This window comes from Protomyctophum bolini (assembly GCF_963924005.1).
Source record: "Protomyctophum bolini genome assembly, chromosome: 4".
Taxonomy (NCBI): domain Eukaryota; kingdom Metazoa; phylum Chordata; class Actinopteri; order Myctophiformes; family Myctophidae; genus Protomyctophum; species Protomyctophum bolini.
The window spans coordinates 671,100-680,513 of record NC_137865.1 but is presented as its reverse complement, the minus strand read 5'-3'; the positions used below and the strand labels follow the sequence as shown (position 1 = coordinate 680,513).

The following is a 9,414-nucleotide window of genomic DNA, read 5'->3' as shown; positions in this document are numbered from 1 at the left end:
AAAATGAGATCTCAGCTATGGCTCCTGTATCTCATCCTTTACTGCTGAGACACAGCACGCACCTCTGATGATCTATACAGGAGATCTCAATACTGGCTCAAATTTTGCTCAATTTAGTATCATTGTTGTGTCTCAAACTTAGCTCAGATTGATATAAAAGAGAGCACTCAATATAATCTCATTCAAATCTCATTTCAGACTTTTAGTTTCATCTCAGCTTTGTCTCAGAACGACCTCTGTTGATCTGCAAACGAGATCTCAAATATGCCTCAAATAATGCTCCAATTAGGATTATTTGTTGAATCTCAAACTGTATTGCACTTGGTCTGAAATGTGATTTAAATGTATGATATGAGATGTAGAGATATATCTACATCTAATTTAAATCACATTTCAGACCTTTATACATTTCAGATTGATCTATGAATTTAATTTTTTTAATTGTCTCCTGTTCCTCATGTTTGTGCGTGTTTTTGTTATTCATTGAACAAACCATATTTAAATAATCAAATGTGAGCCATTTTTATTGCATTAAATTAAGAATGGCGCACTTGGAGAACCGTTACAATTAAGAGAGGTCTGTGTGGGTGGAAACTCATATCCTGACAATCAGGGCGACGCGCTGATCGATAATCTTGTCTCGGATTCGTTCCACAACTTTCAGATCCCTAACCTCAGCTCTTAGAACCTTCCAATATGGAAAATATGTATGACAGTCAAAGCAGATCCATAGTGGGTTTTTTTGTAAAGTGAAACTTATATAATTGTGTCATTTAAAGAACTACCGGTATAACAGTCGAAGCAGATATGAGAGGTACATTTGTGTAAAATGAAACTTATGCATATAAGTTTGCAACTCATAAGAACTATATGTGACAGTAAATCCACATACAATATACTTAGTAAATGAGTATAACATGAAACATATATGATTTGGGAACTTATAATAACTCTAAATACACATACAGTACAAAATCACACACAACTATCAGTGAAACAAAAATCTGATATTGTATAGAAACCATATGGCTATGCATGTCACAGACATCCAGAGAAAACTAAACCTAATCTTACAATGAAATAACATGACAAAATAACAAGTTTTTGTTTCCTTTTACATTGTATGACTCCTACATTATTAAGGGGGCGCTGGCCCCTCCTATATACAGGTTTAATGTTTGTTTTTAGTTCAATGTTTGTTTTAAAAACGCCATTGACAATGAAGGGACAATGTACGTCATCTTGTCCTTAACACAAATATTAAATGCCATTAACAATAAAGATACATCACCATTACTTCACCTAATCAACATGAGTTAGACTTTAATATATTAGCGCCCCTCACTTCACACAGGTGTGATTTCTTTCAAGATTATATGGGCAATTATATCAATATTGTTTTATTAAGCCATTAAGACCTGAGGACACGATTTTCTATATATCAGTGGTGCTCAAACTTGTTCATGTCAAGGACGCCAAATAGTATATGTAGGACCCAACCTGGACACTCAAATGAATAGATGGCACCTAGGGGGTGAGGCTGAGATGCTGGATTTCACTATGCTGGAGGTGTTGTGGGCCTATGAGCAGAACATCGAGTAAGGATGCCCACCTGATAACCCAGAGAATGGCATCAGTCATTAGACTAGACTAGACCATCCCACAGTCTTATTGTCAAAGTGTCAAGTATGTGTGGCAAAGAAATGACTAAGCGGCCCTCACATATTGGAGTGAGGGATCCTATAATTAGACCGACAACCTACCATTATCCCTAACCTAACCCTACTGCAAGCACGGGAGCAGCACATGTTCGAGCGCTAGTCCGACCGTTGTTCCCGAATGCTCCGTCGGAATTACGTTCTGATCCAACTACAAACACATTTACAATACTGCATATCTTCCTATATTAAAATAGATAGCACAGTACCGGACAGTACTATAGTATAGCACAGTACGAGTAGCACAGTACAGTACAGTACGCATACTACAGTATAGTAAAAGTATTACAGCACAGTAGGTCTACACTCTGACAAGTTCTTATTAGCAGACTGCTACTTACTGTATGTTTTCTAATGTACAGCATTGGAACTATTTTTGCTGATCTTGGAGCGCACTTTACAATTTACCCTGGGTGTGCGTGTGTCTATGATGTGCGGGCATCCGCTACTTAAGGGCTGCATAGCGGCCCGGACCTCTAGTACTAACCTAAAGGGCGAGTTCGTGCTGAAACAACAGGTCTGGGAGTGCCCATATCCATATATGGACTTTTTTTCTTCTTTCTTTTAAAATTGACGCTTTCGTGTAGGGCGTAAAATGCCCAGGTACAGCCGGGCCTTAATTTCCGGGCCTGTTGAGAACTCTACTTTTCGTTGGCTGCCGTGCGTCTGTGCTAATGACTTTGGGGCGGGCCCCTAGAGTTTGAATGGACAGGTATCAGTCAAAAGGGAGACATTAAAGGGGAAGGAAGGGTAAGGAAGGATCAACATATGGAATGTCAGAACAGGTCAGCTCCATATATGGAGTATGGCTGTATGGCTATCCAGGGTTTGATGAGGTCAGTGTCGTGATCTTCATTCATATATGGAGACGGCCATATATGGAACGACAGCGTGTCACGAGGCGTGACAGACTGAAGGCCATATATGGAGTGTGTCACAAAGTGTGACAGACGGACGGACAGACTGACATGTTTTGCAGGTTTTCATAGTAATCTGTGACCTACAGTCACAATAACGACATCATATTATATCCCACTACAGCACATCTATGGGCATGACAATATGGGCTCTCCATGGGCATAAAAGGTACAAGAACTGACAGATAGGAGATCTTTATGGGCATAAAATAAAAATATATATTTTTTTCTTTTCAAGGTCTGTGTAAACACAAACATTGAAGACAAAAGTGAGGACGCAAATTGTGATTGATTGGCCAGAATGAGACTCAGAGGATGTATGATGACATATGATTATAACAGAGCGCCCCTCACTTCACACGTGTGTGATTCCCCCCCCCCCCCCCCCCCGCCATTTTATATTTCATATTAGATTTTATATTTATATTTTAAGTGAGGACGCAAATTGTGATTGGCCAGAATGAGACTCAGAGGATGTATGATGAATATCAGAATGCCCCTCACTTCACACGTGTGTGATTTCTCCCCCCCCCCCTCCCCATTTTATATTTCATATTTGATTTTATATTTATATTTTATAAATGAAAAACATTTTTTTCTAGAAATGCTACAAATGTAATCCAGTGAGTCATTTTGTGGATAAAAAAGAAATACAGTTTAGGTCAGATAGTGTTCTACCCTGCATGCTGAAATAACCAATTTCCAAAGCATACCTTTATTTTTATTATATTTTTAACATTTTGGAATAAATTAAAACGGTGAATTAGGCTTAGGACCTGTAGGCATATGCATTTTGATTTAATAATATATAATAAAACTATCTCGCTCGGCAATTGGCCCGCCTCTATGGACCGAATCTCGAACGCCATTGGACAACAAACCGGAAATATCACCCAGAGCGTCTGACTCGTGGTCTGACGTCACCAACGAACAGCATTTGAATTTGAAAGTGAAAGAGTCACAAGTCACAACAAGGAACTAAGGATTAGGAAGGACGGGGCTCCGTCTTATGAGCAGTTTTAGAACTTCCGGTCTGAGAGCTAGCAGCTTTAAGACATCCGGTTGCTTTCAGAATAAAATAAGGTTATTTAATTCGTTAATTAAATAATTTTTACATTACATTATTAGTATTATTATTACATTACAGTTATTGTAAAGACACACATTATGTTTCTGTGTAAAAATAAGTAATTAAATAACATAAAAAAGGAAAGCATTGACCCCAGTAGAAGCTCTGCTGCTCTGAATTTTACACCTCTCCCGCTTAGCGGAGACTGTGGGGTGGTAGAGGACATCTCCCCGGACGCGTGGGTATGTCCAGATAGTTGCCTCGCGGAGCCGTCTTTTGTCCAGTGTCCACTTTATAAAGTCCATGCACTCCAGTGATGAGCATTTATGCATTTAGATGACTTTATTATTACTATTATTATTATTTAATTACTTATTTTTACACAGAAACATAATGTGTGTCTTCTAGCATCATATAGCATCATTTAAATGCTTAATTTGTAGTTTTAATGTGCAAATGAAACTTTTTTTTCATACTCTAGAGGGTACTCTTATTTTGAAGAGATCGTCCACCGGAAGTCTTAAAACTGTTCATTAGAACTGCTCACTAGACGCTGCCGAAGGACGGCATGCAGGAGAAGATTGCAGAACAACAACACAAGTTAACGTCCGAACTAAATGGATTAAACCCCTTCAGGCTGTAGCGAAAAGGTATGTTACAGAACGAGAACTATATAAAGACCCACATTAAGGAAAATATGTTAACAACCGCGAGGTGCATCATTATGAATTTATAGCCCAACATTTAGCAGCTGCAGCACTGTTAGCAATATGCTAACGTTAGTGTTTAGCTAACATTATATGGGGGACATCTCGTCCTATTTGAATAGGTTTGTACTACACTAAATACTGTAAATAGTCATACACTGCACTAGTGTTGTTGGTGAAGTTATTATTTTAATTTGAGATCGTTTTTGGTGAGTCTGTCTGTGTTCATTTGAGGGGTTTTGTGGTCAAGTTTAATCTGGTGGTTATTTCTGTTGCAATGAAGGTAGACTTCGTTTTTGGCTTTAAATCATTCTTTATTTTAGGATTATGTGTTTAGAACGATTTTTGAGGAACAGTATTTTTGATTGGAAAAACCTTGTGCATATTTCTATGGTAATTTAATTCAGTTCAATTTAGTTCAACATGTATTGAACAAAATATTCTTAAATTTTGGGTCTGTGAGGTTAATCTCATCAAATGGTGGTCTGTGGCTCAAGCTGCTCAAATGCAGAATTTATAATGGTCCTTGATATGAAAATAAGCTTACATAGTGAGCTTGTAGATTTGCAAATGTTTTGCTTAAATTTCCAGAATAGGCACGCTGAGGCTATATGGTTCATTGGTATAGAAGAATCTTCTATAATTTATCTTGTTTATTAAATTAATATTTGTGGCACTAATACCACTGACAATTTAAACAGTAATAATATGCTGATTAATTTTTTAAGCATTTGGTTGTACTGCAGAAACCATGGTGTGTCACTACACTAGATATGCTATTTTCACACGCATCAAATATTTTTGAAAATTAGCTCAGACCTTTTGTCAGGGGCTAGGTCCTGTGCAGTAATATAACCATGGAAGGTTACATTGTGGTGGAATGGTGTGCCCGCACACCATTCCACCATTTATCATTGGTAAAGGTCCAGGATTACTTTATTGAAACAACTTTCGTTTGTGTTTGTTCAATAAAGTAATCCTTTACCAATAGAATGGTGTGTGTGTGTGTGGGCCCTACCTCCCTCCTTCCATGATTACCTTATTGGCCCTGCACCCACTGTCGAGGTGCGTGTAAATGGGTATGCTCAGTAATGACACGCTAAGCCTTTTTTCTGTAATTTCTCCCTCTCTCTGTAACTTGGTTATTTCTGTCTGCAGCCTTCTGTTCCACCTATCCATCCAGGCTGTCTTTTGGGCACATCAGCTTTACATTCCACATGTCTCAGCCTGGCTTGTTGACCATGTTCCTGCAGAGGTCAGTATTGAAATGTTCCATATTTTGTACTGACTTTTTGTTATAAATTTCTGTGTAGTTTTAGTTCTTTATTTGGTCAGTTTTGAAGATTTATTTTTGTTCTACAGGGGCTTGTCGACATTGGTTGGGAATCTGAAGCCAGGTCACAAGTGCAGCCATGCAGGAGCTCTATCCAGGTATGGATCACACTAAAGAATATTGTCTACAATACTGCATTTTGTCTTTGTCTTTGACAACAAGGAAGTGAAGTTTTGTCTGTTTTCATGGTCAATTTGCAGTTTGTGAAATGTTTATGCTGCATCTCTATTCACAGGCCTCCTCTTCAGGCCTGAAGAATGTGATGGTCTTCTCAGTGGCGTTCCCAGATTGTAAAAGAAAGTTGCAGACTCCACCAAACTGGAAGCCACTCAAAGTAAGTTTTTCTTCACACATTTGGCTTTGTAAAGTATATTCAGATCATTTATATTGTAACCAATGCATTTGTTGGGAAATCTTTGCAGTTGTATTTTATGGTGTTAATTTCCTGTATGCCACTTGGGACCCAACAGTGGTAATGGGCTGACATAATAGTGTGCCTTTGATCAGCCTCTACCATTGGTTAACTCAAATAGGCCCCCTGCCTACTTATAGCCAATATGATGGTCTGATACTGAAATGTCCACTCCACTTCACCATTTCACCTTTTGCACTTTTTAAATAAAGACAATGTTTTTGGCATCCAAAGAGCCTCATTCATCCTACAATGTGCAAGCCCCCTTTTGCTTATGGATATATGATCGTTGCTGTTGGGAAGAATAAACCACCTAACAGAAACTGTTTTTCTTTTGCATAAATCAGTACTGTTGGACCAATATTGAACCAATGGTAAAAAGTGCTTCGGACAAACCTCTTAATTCCATTGGACCCTCAAACTGTCTGCTAAAATGGCCAACTCTCCCCTCTAATGCAAGTCATTGACATTATGTAAAGTCACAAAACCAACTTTCATATGGCATTATTGTTTTGTTTTCAAAATATAAGGTTTTTCTTCATTTCCTGAAAATAGAAAAAAAATATATATGAACATTTTGGAGTTAGGTGGTTTCTCCCCGACAGCAGATATGAGTAAATATGTCTCTTATACTGTACCTTATGCAGTTGGTAGTAAAGAAATGCAACACAGATGTTGCAGTGGTGGGACAGTCTCTCTCTGAGCCAGGTTGGCCCTGTTTGTGGCTATGCTGGGCACAGAGTCAAGTAGGTTTTTATCTAACATTACTCTGGTTCACTGTTATTTTTTTTCGATTGAGTGAAAGATGGAACAACATCACTGGTGGGGAAACATGTTGACTATGTTCTTGTATAGCTAATTTAATCTTATCTGTCTGCAGGATGTCTTCTTACGGTGTGCCACCCATGATGGGTGGATGAAGGTGTCACAGAGACGGCTTACGGCACCTGAAGAAGTTCAAGGTCAGCCCCCGTATACTGAGGTCCTTCTACAACTGCACCATCGAGAGCATCCTGACGGGTGGAATCATCGTGTGCTATGGGAGCTGCACTGCACTTCAGCAGAAGGCACTACAGAGAGTGGTGAGAACAGCCCAGCGCATAGTTGGAGGTGAGCTTCCCTCCCTCCAGGGAATATACGAGAGACGTTGTGTGGCCAAGGCTGAAGGGATTGTCGGGGATGTCCACCATCCCAGTCACAGCCTGTTTGAGCCATCACAGTGGCCCCCATGCAACCGGTTTCTCAGCCTTGCTAGCCACAAAGACTATGGAGCACCTTCTTTTTTTTTCACCATTAGACTTATGAATACACATTGAACACTACATGGCCCGGACTATATGGCCAAATGTCTGTGGCTAATATACCGTAATGGCATTTTGCACTTGAGCTCTGCACTTTAGGTAGTTTTAGCGATTATAGCTATTTAAGCAACTTCGTTTTTAACATAGATTACTCTTGACACTAGACTGTAGCTCTTGTGTTGGCTTTAGCGCACAATGAATTGAACGTGCCTTTTACTTGTAATTGGTATTGTTGACAAAATTGAACATTCAGACCATCAAGACGTCTACATGTTAAACAAGTGCCGCAGCGGCAAGAATGGGAAGGTTAAAAAATACTTTTAAAGTGCCTCTGCTAAAAGGAGAATTCCATGCTAGAAGGCTTTCTTACCTTATTTGTTACGTCCCCACCAAAGAGGTTTAGGACAGGTATTATGTTGTGCAAAAGTGCATGATTGGCCATTTCGGGGGTTGGGTTTTTGTGCTAATTTGCTTATTTCCATCGAAATGAGTAGTAAAGTGTGCCACTCGGGATACTATTTACATTATGAAAAGAGGACATATACAAAAAATATGGATTTTTGAGCGATGGAAATAAGCGACACCCCATAGCCCCATTCAATTCAATGCAATTAATTGAGGGCTTATGGTAGGGGAAATGCGCTTTTGCACAAAATAAAACCTGGACCCCGTTACATAAAGGTAAGAAAGCCTTGTAGCATGGAATTCTCCTTTAATGTTTGTGTGCTTCTCCTTGTTGTTAGTCATAGTTGTCTTACTAGTTGTTACTTGATATGTTGTTACTCGGGTCGCTTTTTATATTTGTATTTCATTTTGAGTTAAGACACTACTGTTAAAGCACTGTATGCACTACTGGCACTTAAAGATAAATAAAGGCAAGTTATATTGAAGGAAATTATTGTATTGTTTTATATCACAATATTTGCATATTTACATTATCTCCTTTACAGCTCTAGTATGGCTCGATTATGAGACTCATGTGAGACTCAAAGTAGCCAATAAAGATATCTCACCTACCTCTCATTTATCTCTCACTATAATCTCATTTCAAGCTATGCTTAGCATCCTGAGCAATAAACGAGACTTAAAGTGGCTGTAAAGCAAATTATGCTATTTTCTTATAGACATATTACACATGTAACACGGTCATCTATGAAACCCTGGAAAAAAAATTGGAACTTTATTTTACAGCACTGTGGAATAAGACCATTTCGCGTTTTTTGATCATATCTGCGGGGGGGTCGAGATTGTCATATCACCGCGTGACGTATCACGGTGATATTTAAATATGTAATGAGCCCACTGACGAAACTCCGCCCCCAACCTGGCTAGCTAGCTACTACCCTACCAGAGCCTATACTAGCTACTAGCTTAGCTTGCTGTGCTGCTGCTGTTGACTGTTGTTGTTGTCGTCCAGACTCCCCACGCTCCCTCTACCACCACCACAGCACTTTTTCCAGTTTGTTGGTCTAGCTTTTGGCCTTTTTTTCTCGTTATCATGGCTCCTTGGCGAAAATGCGTTTTACCTGCCTGCCATGCTCGCCAAGGGGGTTCCATTTGTTTATTTGCGTTCCCCAAAAAAGAGGAAATGAGACAGAGGTGGATGGCGTTTGTGATGCGCCACGGCGGGAGAGGTGTGCAATTCACCACCTCCACTGCCTACCTATGCAGCCAACATTTCACCGCCGAATGTTTCTCCAACTGGCAACGGAGACAGCTCGGTTTTACAGACAACCCACTGATGTTGATTAGTGGTGCCGAGCCGAACATATATGTCGCCGCTGGGGCCGGACTCCCTCCAACTCCTCTTCCCCCACCTGTATCACTATCTACCGTCGTCAACAGGCCTGTTGCTTCCCATGTAAGTTTCCAGCAGTACTTGTTATTATAATTATACTTTTTTATTTTTTATGTGTAGTAGTTTGGGCTCTATTTTCTGCTAAACAACAAAATGGTC

At 39.5% G+C, this 9,414-nt stretch overlaps 1 long non-coding RNA gene across 1 annotated transcript; it reads left to right on the top strand.

Moving 5' to 3' along the window:
- Positions 1 to 4,262: 4,262 nt before the first annotated feature.
- On the top strand, positions 4,263 to 8,173 carry LOC308313588. Its single transcript, XR_013963899.1, has 5 exons — positions 4,263 to 4,354; positions 5,570 to 5,666; positions 5,774 to 5,842; positions 5,980 to 6,078; positions 7,037 to 8,173. It is a non-coding gene; the product is annotated as an uncharacterized lncRNA (long non-coding RNA).
- Positions 8,174 to 9,414: the final 1,241 nt, after the last annotated feature.